General features: G+C 43.1%; 1 non-coding gene across 1 annotated transcript; it reads left to right on the plus strand.

Annotated features, from left to right (window-relative positions):
• The first annotated feature begins 20,256 nt into the window (after window positions 1-20,256).
• Window positions 20,257-20,441, plus strand: LOC126532500 (U2 spliceosomal RNA). The gene has a single exon (XR_007599803.1). It is a non-coding gene; the product is annotated as a U2 spliceosomal RNA (small nuclear RNA).
• The last annotated feature ends 1,317 nt before the right edge of the window (window positions 20,442-21,758 follow it).

Below are 21,758 nucleotides of genomic sequence, written 5' to 3' on the forward strand. Positions count from 1 at the left end.
ATTCTCGATTTCGTATTTCTTAGCCAGGATTTTTCGGAATATTTTGTTTGTATTGAAGAAGGACTTTCCGACCACCGGCTAGTGAGCATTACCTTACCAGTTCTACTGATGGCGCAAAACTATTCCTGAGTGCTTAGCTACAAAGATTATTCTCATGCCGATGATGTGTCCATCATGGAGCACATGGAAAACTGTCTTGTTGATTTTATCAGCACTGATGCCTGTTCTCTGTGGAATCTATTCAAAATTATGTGCCACTTTTGCATGAACCAATTCATCCCTAGTAAAAAAAAAGAAAGTTCGCAAACACACGATGTTCACCCCCGCGATGTTATTCATATTAAACGCAAGGTAAAAAGGTTAAAAAGAAAGCATGGTAATCCTGTTAAAGTAAAAGAGGCACAGAACTCTCTTCAACAAAAGGTGACTGCAGCAAAGAGTTACTATTATAACAACTCTCTGCCTGACTTTATTAAAAATGATCCTACAAAATTTTGGAACCATATGAAGGAAAGAAAGAAACCGATTTCACAGATAATAATTGAGGGCACATCAATAACTAATGACGAGGACATAGCACAACATCTTAATGAGTATTTTCAAAGTGTCTTTGCAGTGTCAGATGATTGCATTACTATGCTTCCAGTGAAACAGGTATTTGATGTGGATTCTATTTCTTATGCTGGAATTGTCAACATGTTGGTAAACCTAAAAAACAAAGCTTCTTGTGACCCTGACGAAATCCCAAACATCTTTCTAAAACGTTATCCTGAACTTATTGCCAGCTTTCTTGTACGAATTTTTTCTGCGTCTGTGCTGTCGGCACAACTGCCCGATGAATGAAGAGTGGCCCGAGTTGTTCCAATATTTAAAAAAGGAGATCGACTAAGATTACAAAATTATCGTCCCATTTCTCTGACATCAAAATGCTGCAAGCTCTTGGAGCACATCGTGGCAAACTATATACAAGAATTTTTAGCTGAAAACAATGTGCTCACGGAGTTTCAGCATGGCTTCAGAAAGGGTTATTCGACTGTAACGCAATTGGTACCAGTGATTGATTCATTTGCTTTATCTATAGACAATAATTGCCAAATAGATGTAATATTTTTAGATTTCAGAAAAGCCTTCGGTAAAGTTCTGCACGATAAATTAATCTTCAAACTTAGAATTATTGGCATACCTGACATTTTCATAAACTGGATTATTGCTTACCTGACCAAACGCACTCAGTACGTTACAATAGGTGAACATAGCTCGGCCACTCTCCCAGTCACATCAGGGGTGCCCCAAGGTAGTGTCTTCGGGCCTTTACTGTATTTAATGTATATAAATGACATTGTTAAAACCATAGCTCCTGGTGTGCAAATTATACTATTTGCCGATGATTGTATTTTGTACAGTGATATAACTTGTCAATATGATCAGACTGTCCTCGAAAAGAATTTAAATAACATATTAAAGTGGTGTAATGAATGGGGTATGTTTATTAAACCTGATAAATCCGTATTTCTTCGTGTTACTCGTAAAAAAAGCCCACTAACTTTTTCTTATACGCTGGGTTCTTCAACTCTGCGTGAAACTAACAATTACAAATACTTAGGTGTTACTTTGACTTCCACATTGTCATGGAACATGCACATTAATGATATTTGTTCTTCTGCTTTCCGCAAACTCTGTTTCCTAAGACACAAACCGAAGAATGCCCCTCCTAATGTGAAATTACTGTGTTATTTTACATTTATTAGAGCAAAGTTAGAGTATGCATGTATATCATGGGATCCTTACACTAAATCAAATATCGTGCGTCTTGAAAAATACAAGGAAAGGCAGTCAGGTTTATATTTAATAAATTCGCAAGACTGGACTCTCCCTCTAAAATTATGACAGAAAACTCCATACCTACTCTTGAATCACGCCGAAAGCTGCTAAGGCTTGAATTCCTTTCCCTTCTTCTCAACAACAGGCTTGAAATTAAACCATCGACTTATATAACGCCTGCAATAACACGGCAAACAAGACAGCATCATCCGGATTCACTAACACCCTATTATGCTCGAACTGACACGTTTAAATTTTCTTTTTTTCCCAGAACCGTATCAGACTGGAACGACAGTTTACAGACACAGTGTGACTAAATTTGTATAAATTTGTATTTGTTTGTTCTTAATTTGTCCTCTTTTCTTTGTATACGTTCTATTGCCCCTCTGCTTGGACCGAAAGGTCTGCAGTATGTACTAAATAAAACATAGTAAGCGTCAGGAAGTCACCTTATAGGAGAAGATTTCAAAATGGGTCACATATTTAAAATGACTGTAACAGTGTTTATTACCGAGACTTTTGGTGTATGTTTTTGTCGATTTGTAAGAAGTTAATACCACGATGGTGCAAAGAGCAAAGAGTCAAAGAATTCAGTTGTCCTAAATGTATACAAACTTAAGAGCTGGAACTAGAACATTGCCTACGATGTAGTGACAAGAAATAAATAAATAAATAAATAAATAAATAAATAAATAAATAAATAAAAATGTGCTACTTTTTAACATTTATCCGATGAATAGCCTAGAACAAATCTTACCACAGAAAGACAAAACTGCGGTCCACCAGTTGTAGGCTAAACATGCAACGGCTAATTTGTTTGGCACGCTGCACAAGCACGGTGCGTAATTAGGTTACAACCGTGAGCTGGTTGCAGCTGCGGTCGTCTTGGCGGCTTACAGTTTACGTAATCGAGCTCGTTTCGGCATCCTGCTTAGCAAAGCTAGGTGAAACAGAAAGTGTTGTGCAATCGCGGCACCGGTGTGTGAGGCTTCCCGCACAGGTGATTAACGTTCCCAGGTATCATGGGCGTAGATTGGTCCGCGGCTCACTTCAATGTGGCTCGACTGCCTGTTCCTGGTAATCGAGGGCGTGTCGTTCGCTTGAGAGCGACATGTACCCCTGGGAACGCCGTCACAATGTAGAGACTGGTTTAGAAACATCCCTAACGCGTGCGATGATGTGCCTGTCATTTATGCGTTAACGCGGTACACTGGGCTGTTTAGCTGAAGCGAGTAAGAGTGGCGCGAGTTGCAAAGACTGTTCGAACGCATGCAGGTGCGCGTCGCAGGCCGCAATTAACGGACAGGTAACAACGTGAGTAATATTATTTTTATAATAGAGTCTATATTGTTAGCCTCCGTCTTAAGTGATTAGATCAGCGAAGGGCAGCAAATATAATTATGAGCCTCGAATGTTTATATCATAATATGCGTTAACGCAGGCATGTGCTTTTGAAAGATACTTCTCCTTGCAAGGTAGGCAGTGCCTATTGCAGGGTGTAAGAAATTCCGAAGACTGTAAAAAATCATGAAATTGGAAGTGGCGAATAATTTGTGGCGACCAAAATAGTTCATATGCAAGAAAGTTCGGAGCTAAACCTGCAAAACATAAAAAAACCTAATTAAACGTTCAGTCATGGTACAAAAGGCGACAGTGAGAATTGTGAGGTAAGGCGGAGACACGTCATAGAAACAAGCAGATAATGTTATTTTATCATCGTAATAGTAATTTATTTCTTATCCTTTTCTGTGATTACAATATCACACCGAGATAAACCTCCTGTAATGCATCCTGTTGTGTTGGTCATTTTTAGCTTAAGGCTTGTATCTCTTGGGCCGCGGTATATCATCAGCTTAACCAGGAACAGGTTGAAAGGAGTATGTGATCTCGTATATTTCGCTGCAAACGCTCTAAAGCACTGGCGGAGGACCATGGCACGCAAACTCAACCAATATTACTTCAATGCTGATGAGGCCGCGTGCTTTTCTGTTCTGTGCTGAGGCATTGGTGCTACCATAGTTCTCCTGACGCACTGGTTGTATTCCAGATATTACGCTACTCGTACGTTTCAAACGTCAGAAATTTCCTTAGTATTACCGGGCCTTTGTGTCTAGCCGTGCCTAGCCATTGAACCGTGGCATCTTCTGGGGTTTACGTCGTCCCAGCGAGTGCATTTGGAAGATTTGATGAAGCATTTAAAATAAAAAACTGTAAGACACAAGTGCCAATATCTGATTTCACGACTGCGCTGCTTCTGACCGTCGCAGTCGAGTTGTGTCATGTTTCACGAGACACAAGCTCGCCCACTAAATTGACATGTGTAACCCTCGTTTGTTTCAGTATTTGTGGGTTATTTCTGGCCGTATCGAGGTATACTGCTGATAATGACCCGAACGGCGGCAGAAATGGCTTTTACAGGCTTCGTGCAGCCACCTTGATGGATAACCTGAACCGCCGTGCTCATCAGAAAGCCGACGTGTTGTAGTACACATATGAAACAGCGCAAACTGGACGAAAAACGCAGGATGAAAGAGGCAAGAGAAGGACTGCACCGCAGCGTTAGAGCCCTTCATAGTTACCACATATAAGCTGTCACTGTAATATATCTGATTACAGTGAAAACTATTGCGTAGGGCCTTAAAAGTTAACACTGTAAATAATACGAAGTAAAAGTCTTAAATGCATCACTATAGATGTTCCATTCCGTTATAAATCAAGCGCATATTGACTTGGTTACAGTTTTACCTAAACAACAACTTCATTTAGAACTCACAATTTTTGTTGCAGCCACTGAGGAAACATTTGAAAAATACCATAGAGTGCAAGCTTCACAAGACAAACATGCTGTAACAATGCGACCACTGAAATTATGGTTAAGCTAGCCATTTTAGCATTTGTTCCTCAAAAAAGCTGCGTCTTAGCTTATGCGAGCTCGCTGCCATCTCCTATACAAGACCGTTAACGTTCATAATAAGGTATCTCGAACATTAATACATATTTCATTTCTACAGAGGTAATGGTGAGTGGAGAAAGGACTGTTGACAAACACGAAAGTGTTTCGGAAAAGAACAAGGAATCAAAATTGATTCGCTGACTCTGAGAGGCATCAAAACAATATGGAAGTATAGAAAGTGCTTAAATGGAACACATGGAAGTACTTTTGGAGCACAGCACGATGATCGAACTACCGAAGAAGGGAAGCAAACCAGTTAGGTAGGCAAGGCAGGTGGGCGGACCAACCGTGGTCTCGATCGCAAGACAAAGGAGAAGGGCAACAGACATCGTCGCTTACTACAACCAAGGCAGAGGTGGCTATGCTACATCACTTCGTTTTATTTCGGTCATCTATCACGGAGCCCTCAAAGGATTTTTCGCGTTGCGATGAAAGAGAGCGAGGTATTTTACCACTCTGAATGTCTTCTTGCACGCTTGCCTTTGTAGCTTTGGTTCCTTTGCAGGTATTCTTTAAAGCGTCCTCCGGCTTCTTGTTCGTTTTGTTGTTGCTACTGCTGTTTCGTGCAGCACAACAGGTGCCTTGTTTCGTGAGCACACACCGGCACGCCGCTGCTCCATTATGTGTCGACGCCCGCGGGTGATTAATTTGACTTTAGCGAATTCACGTCCATTACTTCACCGCAGGGTTGGTTGCAGCGGATCAATGTGCAGATTTGTAATTAGGACGTCATTAACGCCGCATTGCTTTAATTAAAATTCTATAGCAGGGCATTTAGTACGCATGCATGCCGCAAAATCACGTGTTCGCTCTCTTGAATGATTGCGAGCGTAAAATGTGCAGAACCGAGTATCAGCGCTCGTATTCACAAAAGACTTCGTTGACCAAGGTCAACCGTGTTAATTAAAAGATGCTGTAGAGTCATCGGGAACACGACATTAGCTGAGGCGGCCGACCAGCTTGTGTAAAAAAATATGCGAATGCGGTACCTCGGTGTCTTACAGATTAACGATATTGTTGTCTAACGTAATCTTGGAATCCCGACTCTAAGGCCTATTTCACTGAATGGTTTAGCAGGCTTAATAGTTCATGTCACCTTACCTTCGACAAAGGTCGCAAGAATACTTGCGCTCATCTAGTCTCTAGAGATGCATACTCCACCGTTATACTAATGATTAAAAACAAATGGGCGGACTTCCTGTGTAAAAAAATTACAAGTCTTGTTTTGTCAACTTGCGGCTGCGGCTCCTCATGTCACGTAGATCGTGCGCGCTTTAGGGAACGTGAAAAATAATTAAAATATGTTTTCGTCTGTCTAAGGTAAACAAATCTAGCAGCTGAGAAAAAAGCAATCCATGCTACTACCAGAAGAATTGACGCTAAGTGGTCATAAACTTTGCGCGAAAGACTGAGCGCGGCGAGAATGATGCATTAAAAAACGGGAACTGCCAGCTATCTGACGCTTCTCTGAACATTGCACATTTTACAGTAGAAAAACGAAACTTATCCTCTAGCCAGCCATAGAGATCCACTGTGCACGATGATCATTGGTTTGCTGTGTCAACCATACGCTGCAGGAACAATGTCTCCAGTCTTTCGAGGTTTCCCGCAATGTCTCTACTGTAGAGCTTAAATTTCAATAGAAGCGAATGCGACATCAATGCAAACCTAATTTAGCCCAGCTCATTCCCAATTTACATGATTGAGCGAACCAGCTTTCTTATCAAAAATAAAGCGTACTTGTCGGTTGGACAGAGTAGGCAATGAAATGTATACGTTTTCTAGAAGCCAGTCCCACTTAATTCATGACGTAGTCAGCGAAATCTCGAAGGATAAGAAGCAATCAGAAGGCCATTAATCATCCAGTTTGTGAGCTGCGAGCATGAAGAAACAGCGAGAGCTCTCCTAACGTATCCTTGCTTGATAGCCCACGAGGGCACCTTGTGGTATAACTGCTTCCGAGGTGCGTTATTTCGAATGCCGTGGTGGACCCCATGTTTTCGTGGACCCCATGTTTTTCTCGCGTATTTTTGTTTTGTAATGGACCTGTATAGAAAAATACCTCTTTCTTTTTCAACTATTGGCGTAAGTGAAGAAGGCAGACATAAGCCAAGGTGTGACGGCTTCGTGTGGTGTGTGTGACAGTGCGTAACAAGTGAAAGAAACGTTTCCAAATTAAAGGGCCACATCTAACACAGGTTGCAAGAATATGCTTGCGTATAGCGTATTCCCAAAGTAACCTTTTCTTTTGTAGTTTGTACCAGTTTTGAACATAATTTGCCGCAATGTACGTCTCTCTAGCTCTCTCAGAACTATTACCGCGCCGATCGAGGCACAGCTCTACTCAAGAAAGTCTTTGTTCATGGTCTAGAGTGCGCTTGATCAGCACCAATTGTAGTACGACATTCTGCTCTTCAGCACGAGTGAACTTTATTCCTAGCCATAGCTGCAAAGAATTGTCGTACGCGGAATTGCCAATCCGTCTACCCCTGCAGTGGTTTTGTAGCTGCTGCATTAAGCTGCAGCGCAAAAGGTTGCAAGTTCACGACCCAAATTCGGCGACCACAGATGGTGAGCTAAACAATTTGTCTACCTTTATCTGACTTCTTTTTTTAGCGCTAGAGAAACCAAAGTCGGTCAGTATAATCCAAAGCCCCACACTGCAACGCGCCTCAAAACGCAATGTGCCACTTCGGCAAGTTAACCCGCACACTTTCTTAACAGATAGTTCTTTTCAAGGGACCTCTGGCGACCTCGTATTGTGTGTTTCGTTTTTCTGTTCAATGGTCGCACTTAAGACTTATTTGGTCAAGAGTCATATGTAATTCGCAAAAACCTTCATGAGTATGTTTAATGCCTGATGAATTCCAAAGACTCTCGAGGCATGTTTTAAAACAGCCGACACTATTATTTGAGCGACAGAGACTCTGGTGCGAGAAAGTATGGGGATTCGTCTGAAAGTTGAAGCGATTTCGTTCATGTGCCATTTGCTCGTGGGCCAACGTTGATCTTTCGAGCACCGTAATGCGTATCTGCACTGTAAACAAGCCAATACACTGTTCCCATTCGCACTGCTCACCACACGGCGCGCACGCTTTTTTGACCATCACAACGTGTCTCGATGACTAGCCTAGGGCTAGTTAAAAACTTCGCTCTCACCGCTCAGAATGAGCCATATACATCATCGAAAAAAAAAAAAAATAAGACGTTGCAGAATAAGGTGATGACATCGCGCACATAACGTGTTTCCATGAGACTGGTCAGTAAATGTTAATAAATGGAATCTCCAAGCCCCTTTTGTGGCACCCTCCAAATAAGCTCAGTATTTACCGCATTTGTTGAATTCTGTTATAAGGGCAAGAAATGCAACGAAAGAAGTAAGTGAAAAAAGAAAAGGAAACGTATGTTTTCTTACTGTGTATCTGCGCACGGTTCTGTATTCAGGGGTGGGCCTTGAACGAATGTGATGGTTTATGGTCAGGTTCTTGCAGCGTGCAGGATCGCTTCAGGAATTCTGATGTCACACATGACAACAAAGCGAATAGCATCGGGTAAGAACGCCCGAGGGTGTATGCGAGACGTTCATATAAGACATCAGATGGCATAAGGGAAACAGGCAGATGGAGTAAGAACAGGAAACAGGATGCCGCGCTACGAAGCGGGCCAGAAGGTACTGTGTTTTCGCTCTTTTGAAACAAACGTTGCCCCTGTCACCTACAGCTTCTCATTCACCGGCCTGTATGCCATTCGTTTTTCACTGTATTGTCCGCTATCTCCTTGCCATCTGCTCTAGCAATGAGAACAAAACTTGACTGCGTGCATACCGCGTATACAAATTGGTTGCCACAAAAGCTAAAAGTGCTACAAACTAGAAACTTTCATTTAGTTCTAAAATTGAGAATGCGTAGCTGAATGCGCAGAGAACTTCCCATGTGTGGATGGATTGCGTAGTGAGATGCTTACCAATGAGCATGGCGAAAATTAATACAGGTGACCAGCCAATGTCAAGCCGGTATCACATAGTCAGTCTGTGAAATTCAGCCTCTCAACTAGTGACTTCCGGCTTTTTGGCACAATCAAAACTTTAAGGTTTGATGGGGCCAAAAGCCGGTTTACGAGACATGAGCACGCCGTGTCTTTCTGTACCAATAGAGCAACAAAACTTTTTATTTGTGAAAATGTGTTTCACTTACTTTGCTCACTCTTTAAGCAAAAGCTGCGGACAAGAATCATTATAGAAAAAAATATCAACTTTTACCTTCCAGGTATTACTTAGTTTCATCGTGACTTCAGTTGTCCCATATAAGTTTCGGCTCAATGCGTTGTTAGCAAATCACCCTGGACGATAGTTCTTGCTGATTTCATGCCCATCGGCGTTAAAAAGAAAGGCATCGACGTTAACCATAACGAAAAATATCATTTGCTACCGTGCACTGGCGCCTGCGGAAAAAAATAACCGCTTACTAATGGTTAATATTTAAATAAATAAGTTAATATTATGACATTTTATTGTCAGGAGCAGTGTCCTGTTCATCTTGTGCGTTCAACTTTTCGCGTGAGCAACCCTGCCACGAAACGGCTGCTTTGCGCAAAATTATTGACCTGTACATGAAATTATAGACCCGCCGTGGTTGCTCAGGGGCAATGCTGTTGGGCTGCTGAGCACGAGGTCGCGGGATCGAATCCGGGCCACGGCGGCCGCATTTCGATGGGGGAAAAATGCGAAAACACCCTTGTGCTTAGATTTAGGTGCATGTTAAAGAGCCCCAGGTGGTTGAAATTTCCGGAGTCTTCCACTACGGCGTGCCTCATAATCAGAAAGTGGTTTTGGCACGTAAAACCCCATAATTAAGGAAACTGACATTATGGAAACCCTAATAGTTCAGGCAGGATAAGCAGGCCCTCGTATACGTATTTTTCATGTGTGAAGTGACATGGAATATCGAAAGTGCGTGATGCCACATACAACTATATATTATAATCAATAAATTACGAGCGAAATGCGAAAACACCCGTTTGCTTAGATTTAGGTGCACGTTAAAGAACCCCAGGTGGTCAAAATTTCCGGAGTCCTCCACTACGGCGTGCCTCATAATCAGCAAGTGGTTTTGGCACGTAAAACCCCATTATTCAATTTAATTTCAATAATCTACGATTCATTACAATGCTGGGCCATTCTTGCGATAAGTGGCTGCTTGAAAGATGTCACTGCATTCCACTGCTTTGTAGTAGGCACTGTAGGTGCGAGAGTGGGAAGTTATAGCTTATAAATCAATGAGCATCGTTGCTGGAGGGTAACATCGCTCTCTGGTATCGTCTTACACTTGGCATAGTCGGGTAGGTTTGAGGCTCGCTTATCATTATGACGTCAAATTGTCGGAGATCCTCTGAATACTTCTGCGAATGCTTGTACTTTTGATATTACATGCACAACACTTTGTTTAGTCTCGAGTTCAGTAATAACATTTTGTCATGTATTCGTAGCAAAAGAAACAGTGATCACTAAACTACGCTCGCTGCGTGCCTAGTTTACCAGTAAAGGAGTTGCATAGCACAGAAGACACAGTACTTGGCATCACTTGTTTACTGCCAGCAGTTCTGATATGTTTTTGCCGTCGCTTATGTAGCATAAAACTACGCCAAGGACAAATATTTGAATGGTCATAGGTAAATGCTAGAAAAGCACAGCCTGCAATTTCTTTACAATCATATGAAACCAGCGGAGAACTCATATCAACGAAGTACGAACCCATCAAATACGTTTTTCTGATGTTACAGAAACAAAGACATGCCAGGTAGTTGAAAGTAAACGTTTTACAAAGTAAACACTTTTGAAGCAATTGTGAATTTTACCATGAGATCGCCGAGCCCGTCCTAACGCGGAAGCGGCCCGCTGCGCGATAATCGCGTATCTCAGGACTGTCAATAAAGTTTTTCAATGCATCCATCCATCCATCGCTGAATTCATCTCCTGTTGCTATGTACGCTGTTGCTCAGAAGATGTCAGATGGTGCTTTAACAGGGCACGCAGACGGACGAAGTTGCTCCCATGAACATTTACTTCGTCCTACGCGAAAGTTCGAGTAAAGACACGACAGGCTGATCTGTGCTGTCCGAATGAACAATCAAAGAGAAATATAAAAAATATGAATGGGGCTAGTTGGTGGACATTCATGATTGTATTGTGCCTAGTATTATACTGACGGAAGAACTTGGAGAATGCGATGTACGTCCCTTCCTTGCACTTTTATGTCCGTTCCTGAAGTTCTTCCGTGACTAATATTAAGCGCAATCCAATCATGCAGAGGCGATGAAAGAACGCTGATACAGTTATGCAAACCTAACCAGTTCCAACTAGACGGTGCCCCTCAGAAGTTTCAAGCCGTACTGCACACACAGTTTTGCCATTTCCTCTATGTGTTTGCCAAAACAGTTCATTAAGGGTCTCCATTAGTACGCCAGGTGTACGGAAGCGTTCTGGTGCCCTATTCGCCAAAACGTAAAAAGGGCGCTGTTTATCCCTGATCCGGCCAAAGAAGTCTCACTCATTTTCCTGCCAGCCGTTCCCTCCCGCCTCCCCCTTCCTCGGTTGCACGAGCAGCATTTTGCCTGGAGGCGGAACTAGGTCAGCTTGATTTTCTATGCGAGGCTTAATTTCTTCCCTGCTATGTCAGTGTTCGGGCGAATTCCTGAGAAGCCATTGGAAGTAGGCGCCTATTTCTGCTGCATCACCGGTATTTTTTAATGAACGCAGAGCAGCCACTCCTAATTAACCTGGTTGCCTGTTTCACGCATAGAAGCGGCAGAAATACTACAGAAAGAGACGAACTGCAGCCAGGTGAGGAATGTGCCTCGCTGTTTTTTTATACGTAGGTGTCACCAGGATGAGAGTTAGCCATAAAAGCAATGACAAAGCTTTGATTAGAATGAACTCTTTTGTACAGGTAACGCTATGAAGCTATGTTCATGCCTACTGAAAGAGAGATCAAGCAAGGTTTGCCTCCTAAAAAATGGCGATTCATAAAAAAAGTCGTTTCTGATATTCTGTTGGTAACGTAACTGATTAATGAACCAGAGATGTACGTTAATGAACCGTATATGAAGCATATGATTGCACATTAACCTTCTTGCAGGTAGAAACTGATTTCATTGCGACACGCCTAGCTGTACCAGGCCCACAACAACAAAAAAAAGAAAATAACCATACGGGCCTGTCAGCATTTGCGGGTCACAGGGAAGTAGCATTGAAAACGTAATTAGCGGATAGTAATCCTTGTTTGTCATAAATGATTCGGCTAATGGGTAGTAACCTCCAAACAGCAGAAACAAACAAAACTATGCGCATTTCGATTTTTCATCACATGTAATACTTTTTCACAACCAAGGATCTTTAACGGTGTGCTCGTGTCTGTTTCTCTGTTTTTTTTCCTTAGCGTTACAACTCCTGTCATAATTTTTCATACTGCTCTGAAAGAACACAAATCCGCCGGCCATATCCTCAGAGACGAGACACGTCTGTATGAACGTGCGAAACAATTCCTTTGTGCTGAGAGCTTTACGAGATGATCAGGTATTTAAATAAACTAGAATCCATTTCGAGGTAGATGCGCAACAAACAAAAACCCATTTCGTTTGTGCTGCCATTTGCCCTAAGCTGCATATACCTGCAGTGTGGATATAAATCTAAACGCGAACGTGTCATAATAACGTGCAATCGAAATTCATCTTGCTACCTTGGTTTGTAGAAATCACAGTAACACATTTTGGTATCCGAGAAAGCTGTGGGTTGGCAACGCAGTGTGTTTTGCAAGTGACAACATGACAGTGCCACGCAACACCTTGCTCAGTCACACAAGTTAATGTCTCTCTGCTACTGAGTCTCCTGAGCATTGCACGTTATCTTTTTTTGTTCCGATGTGAACAAAAAGTTCAATGACGGCAATCCAGGAGTTGAGCCGGCTATAATATTTCTTTTGATAGACGCCAACAGAAAATATGGTCCAATACAGGCAGTGAATGGTGACAAGTCCATGCCCCGTTGCACACGCCTCTTGATGGTTGAATTCGTGAGACAGAACAGTTTGGAGGCTATGTAGCAATATGCGATTGTGCACGTTATAGGTACCACGCGACATATTGGGAACAGCGCAGACAGCATGGAGGCAATAGAAGAGATAAATGTTTAATACCAGATGAAAACAAATAATAAAGCAAGTTCCTAACAGTTGCCTGGCCCTTTCTCTATGTCTGGCGTAAGTGTTGTCAACGGCGTAATAGGCTCCGGTGTAGTCGTCGAACTGCACTGTCCTCCAGCTATCCGGGAACGTGCGCTATAATTCATTCTATATGTGCGTGTCACTGATGGTGTAGCGTCGTCTGGTCGCCAGCTTTGATGGAGCAACAGTGACTAATGGACTCAGTTTCCTGGCACAAGATTCAATGAAGCCGCAATCGTGTTTGCAGACCAACATACACGCAAACTGCTGGAGCCTTCGGCACTGCGCGCGTGGTATATATCTGAGTCAGTGTGCAGTGTCATTACTTCCTTTTAAATTTTCCTCTGGCACACACGTGTTGATCCTGCAAGGATCGCATGCTACAATACCCAGGCCCCACGGCACGCTGTTGCTCCTAATGGACATTGGGACAAATTTTCTAGCATTTTTCAGACATGCAGGTGCATGTAGAGCACGCCAACCACTGATCTTTTATGAAAAACATATTTTTATCAAATGGATGAGAATTCGCGTAATAAGTGCAGTGTCTTAGTGCGTTGCTAAAGCATGCTTCTTTTCGATGTATGGTCTTTTAAATTGTTAATATGCGTGTTTGCTGACTCAGCTCTCTGGGAAGTAATGTCGACCTAGCGGAAGAACTAGATTAAGTCTTTATACAAGATTGCTATTTCTTCACTTTGTTCAAATAAGGAGAGCAGAGCACGTTCGACTACGACGATCTTGTTGTATGTTTACATCTCTTGCCCAAAACACGAGTCAGTAAATTGCCATGCTTTAGGCTAAGTTAGGCCATGTCTGCTTGAAGCTGTTTCTGCCAGTTACATCAAATCAGTTCTAATTCGGAGGTAATTATATATAAGTTGATAGTGTCTAGCGTATGCGGCACATGTGATGTCACTGCGTATGTTCTTATGTAACGATAGGCCCGTCGAGTTTTCTGCCCTTGCTTATACCAGCCCGTGTGCTGTGCTCATTTAAACTTTGAAGCAGTGGTGCGATTGAGCAGTTTTATTTATAAATTTTCAAGGTAGAACACTGGCATTTATACCATTAACATTTCCGTTGTTCTCAAGCCAAATTTATTGTTTCATTTGTCATGAAGCCTAAGCATTGCCACAGACTTTTTAAAATCACTGCATCTCCAACAGTTGTAGTGACTTTCTGCAGACTAATTCTTGTACCATGCTTAAAGAGCACTTATAATGCTCCATATGCTTCTATGCGTAATTTACAGCAACGGCTGTAATTGACCCTGCAGAACCTTTCCCCTGCCTAGAAATCGCCCATAATCTGCCCCTTACTTTCAACAAATATAAACATGTTTCTCGCTCTCGTCGCTCTTACCTTGAATTATATTTATGAAGAGCGTGGGATCAGAGTCCCCTAGAGTTTTAGGACTCCGGGAAGCATTGCTGTTAACAGCCGTGGTACACTTTTGAGCAGTTGCTTAAAGTGGTCATGAATCACCACTCGAGATTGGTGAAGCAACGTCGGCCGCGGATATCCTGCTGTGCATATCTCAGCCAAATTTTGCAGACGTACGCGTAACGTGGAGCTCACAAACGGTCGTTGTGGTCGCGTTTTTCTCAAACACCCTTGTTTCAAACGAAGCCTTCTCATCCGGATGTTTCGAAACTGCCGGCGGCTTGGATAAGTTTCGAACGCTCAACTAGCCTCAAACCCCGCCAAAATTAAGGTGAGACCACTCGTACGCTCGCCAGCGCGCGCTCACTTCTGGCATCTTGTGGATAGACGTATTGGCAGACATCGCTTCTTACTGAGCTCTTCACGACGCTTCAAAATGCGCATCTTGAATTAGGCCGCTATCCGCCGATCAAGCTGGTGCAGGACAAAGCCAGTCCGCACAACACTATAGCTCGACCAGACTGGAAGCATGAGCGCGACAGCACACTCAAGCGCTGTTGCGCACCATACAGTTGCACGCAACTGCGTCTGCTGCGTAGCGTAGATAACACGGCCACCGCTAGATTCCGCGACGAGCCCGCTCGCTGAGCGCGTTTCCGCTGGCTGCGGTCAACCGCATGCTCTGAGTAGTCTGCGGCTCAAGGCGTGTGCGAACCAGACCGGGTGCCAACATCCGACTGGAACAGGTCGTCCCCTTCCTAAGTTGCACACCTTCTAGGTGTGTCACCGTCATAGTCGAAGCCCGTTACGCTAAGAATCCTTTTAACGCAAGTCCGCAGAGCGGAATAAATTGATTAGCCGATGTGCATGCTCTCGAGGTACTTGCACGAGCTAACATAAAGACGATGATTTGTTCAACCCTCGGATATTGTGTGATTGCCGCAAACATCAATGCGGAAGTGAATGTGCTATTCATGTCACTTGGCACAAGAATAGCCGCGCGTAGCTATCTAGTACGCTACAACAGAGCAAAGAGATGGGGCATCGTGAAGTCAACCGTAAGTCGAGAGAGGAGCATGCGTTGTGGTTACGCCCCATTTCGCCGTAGCCTTCGCGGTGCAATGCATTGAAGAAGGAGCGGGACCACAGCGAAGGTGATCAAAAGCGATCTTCTATTGCCAATAACTTCGCTTCTGCTGAATGCATTGAAGTACATGTTGCGGCAAATGATATCTGAAATAGTATATTTTAATGTCAAATGCATTTCTAGACTTCAATAAAAAGTGTTCCAGGGCCCCTTTAGGCAAACTTTTTTCAAAGCGTATAGTTACCTGATGCTATTGAAACTTTGCCTACACCTCGTTCGTAAAATGCCCGACATAGGAGCGCCATGCGCCATATGCGTAAAAAAGTATAAAATAAAATAAAAATTTCATCCTAGAGAGTGCCCAACGCAGGCGATGTTTTCTATCTTGCTCTCTCGTGTCTGTTTTTTTTTTTTTTTTGACGTGCATCAAAAAAACCCCCTACTAAAAAAACAAAAGAATACCCTATTCCCAATAGCATCTATATGGAATAAAACCATATGACATATGGGAAAAACGGGTTTTCATGTGGGATCCTATATGTTTCATATCGGGTAATTAGATATAGAAGTTATGGGAGCATGTTTATTTCTTAAAGAAGGCCCCTCCCCCTCAGCACTAAAAATTTTTATCATTTTTTCACCTTCTCCCACATCAGATTCGTTAAATTAACTCATCAAGTCAACACTACATTCCGCAAGAAAAACATTTGGGGGTACATCTGTGTAGTCTATGTGAACCCCACCATTTGTGTTAGGTTCTTATTTGAAGGAAATGGTTGTTTTATATATAACGCATGTAGATATTTTTTGGCACCTCTGCACCTAGCGTCTACAAAAATAATCTCGCAAACGAATGGAAAGAGAGCACACAGATTGCGGCGGCTCACATTTTCCCTTATATGTTTTCTCCACAAAGTAAACTGAAGGAAACTTCTGAAAAATTGTAATTAAATTCGTACTGAAAAATTCCTAGGACACTTAAGCACTTCTTATGAGTTGCGAATGCGAAAATACTAATGTCCGTTTGAAAGCCGCTCAGCGGTCCTTCAGGTGATCAACTCCTCGCGGGCAAGCGAGCTCGTTGAAACACTTGGCCCGACTTGACTTGTCTTGGCAGGAATTGGCCTTACCAAGGCGCTGTTAGAACGCAGACGAGAGTTTGTGCGGCGAAGAAACACGCGGATAACGCTGACTTCCGATTGCGACGGTGACGTGGCGTCGCTGCGGTGCCCTCTCCCATTACGCAATATTGCGGCACCAGCTGTTCTTTTTCGCCCACTCTGTTCTGTCGAGGCTCGAGCCAGCAACTGTAAGCAAACATTTCCGGTGTGATTGCCTCGTGAACTATATGGCTCGAGCCAGCAACTGTAAGCAAACATTTCCGGTGTGATTGCCTCGTGAACTATATGCGTATATATACGAAGTGCTATTTCTGAAGCATAACAATGAGTATTGAAAATCAGCATGTTTTAAGAAACATACTTTATTTGCAGTGAATTACGGACAGGCTGGATTTTATATATACACATACTTATTGCAACTGTACATCATATGTATATTTCCTTAAATTTTCAGTGGCGATACATAGTGTAGTGTTGCACTCAAGGTGTTTGTGACACGTCGGTTTCTTTTAACGCAACTGCGGATCTAAACGCGCCAAGCATCTCAACGTGCTGCATTGCCCGCGAGAAAGGGTGGTCCACACCATTTCTTGACGCACGCGTCCGTGGTGTGATGTTTTCACCATCAGACTTGTGTGCCATTGGTCATGTGTTCCCATCTTGCAGCCGGACAATATTATTAATCTCTATTTAACTATTTATAGGGCCGTATTTTGTTGGAAAGTATGAATTTTCAAAGGCACAATAGCGTCTGAAGGCACAAGGCTACAAGTACTACAAATCATTCCCATGCTGACTGAATTGTCCTAACCCGCCGTGGTCGCTTAGCGGCTGTGGTGTTGGGCTGCTAAACTCGAGGTCGCAGGATATAATCCCGGACACGGCGGACGTAATTCGAAGAGGGAAAAAGGCGAAAAAACCCGTGTACTTCGATTTAGATGCATGGTACAAAAGCCTTGGTGATCCGAATTATTCAGGAGTCCCCCACTACGGCGTTCCTCATAATCAAAACGGGGTTTTGACACGCAAAACCGATTTTCTTTAAATTTTTTCCATCAGCCTATTTTTAGCTCCCGTAAACACTATGCGCCAATGTTTCCTATAGAAATTATTGTGTAAAGACTATACTTGAAACTGTGAACTCGTAAACTACTTCGCTGCACCATTCCTAGTTGGCGCCACCAATTCACTTAAACGCGTTCGGCATTAGAGGCCAGATATGTACGAAAAAGTGCCTCGAGCTCAGCAAGAAAGCTTCACTCTAAAAATGGAAGAGATGGTAGAATAATGCTGCACATCGCTCTGAACAGCCTTAGTTGAAAGTAAATTTCAACTAAGGTTTTACTTACCCGACCCAGTAAAAAAATCTTATCGTATACATAACGAAAGTTACACACATTGTCGTCGTACATCATGCCTATCGTGATTACCGTACACTACGATAGCCAAAGGCGCTCCACCTATTCCGCAGACGAATGAAGATAAAACGGATGACCAGTAATATTTCCAAAGAACACAACATACACACATCCAGCATTCGGTACATCTCACCCATAACCTTACCGCAAGTATTTCTAAATATGTAATTGACGCTACCTTTGGTCTGCACGTGAAAGCCCTCACATAACGTTTACGAACGTTTCAATAGTCGCAGTAACAGCTCTAGGGTAATAATAACGTGCAACGATAGAACGCGAAAAGCAGCTAACTGACAACCTAGTGACTCTGCGACCTATATTTCTTGCATATTTTGGAGTTTAGAAGGGTGAAAGAGTTCGCACTTCTCAATGGTGCGGCTTTCGAGAGCATCTTGTGCCAGACCCATCCAGTGCGTTAATCACGGTGTGCATGTAATGCTGAAATAGCTCCTATTCCACACGTGTTATTCTTAGTGAATTGTTGCTCACACATGACGTGTTTCTTATGGAGTCGTAAAAACTGAACATTCACAACAAAGCAAACCAAAGATTCGTATTCATCTTGCTGCACACTTTCAAGCAAAACAGTATATATAATACAAAGGGATTTAGATGAAGCGCATTGCATCTCGAAATGCACAGCAGCGGCGGAGCCACTATATCGTTCTCCACGATATTGCTTTCGATCGGTCCTTCCCTCACTGCATGTGCGTTCATGTGCACTTAAATTCCTGGGACACCGTTGCTGCTGTGATCGTGTTAGGACTTCCGCGAGTGCCCGTACTGATACACTGTGCCAGTGTATCGGTCAAGCGCAGCGTTATCCGGCGCTAAGCTTTATTGTACTGTACCCTCCGACGGGCGAATTCTGCCGATGGCAATAAGCTCCAGCGCCTGGCTGTGAAGAACGCAGCTCTGTTGTGTCAGTGTGTATGTGTAAACACGGGGATATGAACGTATTAATGCCAGAGCATTCTTCGCCTACCCCAACCCACTTTGTTCTTGCTGACTGGGTTGGGTATCCTTCAGGCATCGAAGACGATGACTCCATAAAAAAGAAAATGTGCGTAGAATCTCCTCAGGCAATTGTCTGAATGATGCGTAAGCATTTCGTGGTAACGAAGTGGTGTTGAGAGGTCGTGCGCTGGTGTGTTTAGTATAACTTAGACAACGACCATGGACGAATCGTGTAACGAAGAAGCGCGGTTTCAACACCAAACTGTTAAGCAAGATGGGCACGAGACTTTGGTTCATTTGTTACTGGCACAATCTGTATTCACGCTGTTACTCTATATTCGTGCATCCTGCCAGTGCTCGCGCGATCGTCGTCGTCTTCTTTCACAGCTGGCTGGCTCTGTCTTAAAAGCGATCGTCTTACTCCAAAGGAGGGACGGACGGACAGTTTTCTCGTTTCAAGGGCAACCATAGAAATGCTCACGCATTTAAAAGAAACGAAAATTCTATCCCCTGTGAGGAATGGGAATGCGGGTCTGCAGCATTGTAGGCTTGTGCCTAATTTATATATTTGATGGCCACGCTAACAGTTGACAAGTAGCACGAAATACATGCGACATTAGGACGCTCGCATAGCGCGACCTTCAACGCCATTTGGCGCAATGGGAAGCTTGGCGCGACGCCCGATGTATTGGTAATCCAGAAGTACATGTTGTTGGGCTACTCGGTTCATATTGCGGAGTAGACCATAAATGTGGTCTATGTATTTAGAGTTCACCCATACGTATACCATTAATATGGTCTACGTATAGGTAGTTCGCTGTCACGTGACGTCCGTCTCAAGGTTCTATGTAAAGTGGTCGAGACAACTAGCATCCGACAGATAAATTTCGATTTGGAAAAGCAGGAACCAAGTGCGCAAAAGCCAATGTGCCTTGCTGATTTTGCTGCGTGGTATACTCAGAAATATATGATAATAAATGGGCACTAGTGCTAAGCTAGAGGAGAAGCACAAATTAAATCATCAGCCATTCTACTCTGTGAAGGTGGATGACCTGCGAAGGAATTTAATATACGACAGAGAGGTGACAAAGAATTTTAGGCAAACGTATGATCTCATTTACTAATGTACATATAAATATGCATTCACATGGACGATGGGACCGCCGCCCCGAGGAGCCGCAGGAAACTGTACACGCGTGACTTTTCCGACAGGAATGCCACCACGGGAGAGCAGAACTCAAGGAAAGTAGATGCGCAAGTGCTTGAAACGACGACAAAGAGAGGTCTGTGCGAACGTAGACATGGGCAACGTGGGTCAAGGTGTAACATTTGTTCTTATCAGCTTAAAATCTGATACGAGTTTTATTTGGACCCAAGACATTAAACTTATTTTTGCAAGGTTGTGGGAGTGCTCCAAGCCTGCTTCACCTTTGCTGCGGGTCGGCCGGGTATTTCGCTATCTCTGGTGTTGGTCCGCGGTTTTTTTTTCAGACGCAGAACAAAAGTCCACGGAATCCTAGCCATAAACAGCTTCGCTCTAAAGAAGCAGTGCATGACACGAGCGCTGTCCTGCACTGACACGGCTCGTATCGGGACCTCCTTTTGATGCGAAAGCGTCAAATGGTTCATTGAGCGAAAAAGCTGGCTTCCGCCGTCTCTAGGAGCCTTAATAATTCCCATTGGCTGCGACGCCACGTAAAGAGCGCGCCTCAATGAAGCAGAGTGGAAGAAACGGAACGCCAGCGCGTCAGGTGTCGCGTGAGGAGAGAAGGCATCGCCGCGACGAGACGTCACCTTCGCTCTCGCTATCGGAAACCTGTCTAATCCGTGCGTTCCTTGTCCGCGCAATTGTAATGCGTAATAGAATAACTGACAAATATAACTAATTAACTTTAACACTAATTACATAATGGCGCATATTGAAATTTACAAATTCTAGCCGTGGAGTTCGCAAGGCGGATTCACTTCGAACGAATTATCAGTATGACACCAATTCCCGAAGTTTGCGGAGAAATCCATTGGCGTTCCATACTTTTATCTATCTATCTATCTATCTATCTATCTATCTATCTATCTATCTATCTATCTATCTATCTATCTATCTATCTATCTATCTATCTATCTATCTATCTATCTATCTATCTATCTATCTATCTATCTATCTATCTATCTATCTATCTATCTATCTATCTATCTATCTATCTATCTATCTATCTATCTATCTATCTATCTATCTATCTATCTATTAACTAATTTATTTATTAATTCATTCACTTACTTATTTTATTTATTTATTTATTTATTTATTTATTTATTCATTCATTCATTCATTCATACTGCAGCGCAATGGGCGCTATAGCAGGAGTAGATTAATGGAGGGAACTTATAGACAGAAAACTACGATACAACGATGAGGGTGATATGCTAAGACCGTTCATCCGGGATGGCCTTTACAAAACTTCGGGGTAAGCATGAGCGAACAGACCCAGGTAAGGAATTTCAGTCTTTTATGAAACGAGGGAAAAAGCTGAATTTACACATATTAGTGCGTCCAAAGTAGAGCATCAAGTTCAAGTTGTGAGGTCGTGTCGTTGATGACTCTGGCGCGAAATTAGTGCACTATTTGGAAAGTCTAGCGGAAGAACTGACGATGGGGGGGGGTGCAAGAAATCTAACAATTCTACGCGGCGACTTGCATAGAGCGAAGCTAAATTCAAGGAACGAAGTGCAGAAGAGGGTGAAAAGTCGCGATCATAATGGAGACATATTTCTTACAGCTTTTTTCTTAATTGCTTCTAG

This window comes from Dermacentor andersoni, chromosome 5, assembly GCF_023375885.2.
Source record: "Dermacentor andersoni chromosome 5, qqDerAnde1_hic_scaffold, whole genome shotgun sequence".
Lineage (NCBI taxonomy): Eukaryota > Metazoa > Arthropoda > Arachnida > Ixodida > Ixodidae > Dermacentor > Dermacentor andersoni.